Below are 1,650 nucleotides of genomic sequence, written 5' to 3'. Positions count from 1 at the left end.
TTTCTTTGCTTTTGATCAGCGTGGGTAAATCCTCCATCCCTCAGGAAGGAAATCTGTCAGTAACCACTTTCTTGAGACAGCTCACCCATTTTGACTATCCCTGCATGCTCAATCTTGCTGGTGACGGTTGACAAATTGGGAAATGATTCCACCACCTACATGTCCCTGAGGCCAGACTTCAGAAGGGGATCAAGAAAACAAGCTTCCACCTGTTATCTCTCACTTGGTTCCTTCAGGGCTGGAGCCCAAGCTTCTGCAAGTGTGAATTACTTGTTCCTGGATGAGGAAAGGAGACTTAATATGGTAACCACCACCCCTGATTTAATGAATCGGAATCTTGGGTGAGCCCTCACCACATCAAGGTAGTTCTGAGGACCACAGCTTACTGCTTCCTTCTCCAATTTTTATTTAATCCCCCTGAAATTTATCTTCCCTAAGAGAGAGACAGTTTCCCAATGAACTTCTTGATAAGATGACGTACAAAGAATCACCCATGAAGTTGTGGTAGGCAGAATACTCCTCACACATACCCCGGGTGTCCATGTTCTGATTTCTGGGATCTTTTCTTATGTTATCTTCCATGGCAAAAGGAACTTTGTAGATTAAGGTAAGGAACTTGAGATGGGGACTCAGCCAAAGAATGTAGGTGGCCTCTAAATGATGAAAAAAGCAAGGAAACAGATTTTCCCTAGAACTCCCAGAAAGACACATCCCTGACAACACCTTGATTTTAGCTCACTGAGATCTGCGTAGGACTTCTAACCTTCAGAACTGAAAGATAATAAATTTTGTGTTGTTTTAGGGCACTAAGTTTGTGATAATGTGTTACAATGGCAATAGGAAACTAATATATAAATATGCTGGGCAAAAGTGTTGAACGTGAATGTAATTGAATACACATATATCATCTAGATGGCAGGAAATACAGGGCCTAAAGGAACAATTTAAATGAGATAAGGAGGAAGCAACCTGACAAACTAAGAGTGTACCATGTTCTTGAAGACAACCACCTAGATTATTCAATAGGCAATGTGAAGAAAAGAAAGTCTGAGAGGGACTGCTTTGGGTTAAAATAGTCAAAAAATACATAACCAAAAGCAATGTGCAAAACTAATTATATGTTTTTGTTTGTTTGTTTTTTGTTTTTTGTGACCAGTAAGGGGATCGGAACCCTTGGTTTGGTGTTGCCTGCACCGTGCTCAGCCAGTGAATGCAGTGGCCATCCCTATATAGGATCCAAACCCACGGCCTCAGTGCTACCAGCACCACTGTGCTCCAAGCGCCACACTCTCCCGAGTGAGCCATGGGGTCGGCCCAAAACTTAATTATATATTGATAATACAGTCTATAAAGAGCCATTCTTGAGAAAAATGGAGGAATTTGGATATAGTCCATAGATTAGATTAAATTATAGAATTATCCTTAATATTCTTAGGTATGATAATGTGGTTAGTAAGAGAATGTTATTATTCCTGAGAAATTCTTGCTGGAATATTTAGGGGTAAAATATCATAGTGTTTTCAGCTTATTCAAAAAAAAAAAAAAAAGAAAAGAAAAGAAAAAGGAAGAAAGGAGGTGGAAAAGTGAAGTAAGAGAAGTAGAAAGAGTAAAGAAAGAGAAAGGGATAAAGTACACCTGGGAAAATGTTGA

The sequence above is a fragment of the Galeopterus variegatus genome, unplaced genomic scaffold (assembly GCF_000696425.1).
Source record: "Galeopterus variegatus unplaced genomic scaffold, G_variegatus-3.0.2 Scaffold3588, whole genome shotgun sequence".
Taxonomy (NCBI): Eukaryota; Metazoa; Chordata; class Mammalia; order Dermoptera; family Cynocephalidae; genus Galeopterus; species Galeopterus variegatus.
Note: the sequence above shows the minus strand (reverse complement) of the source record.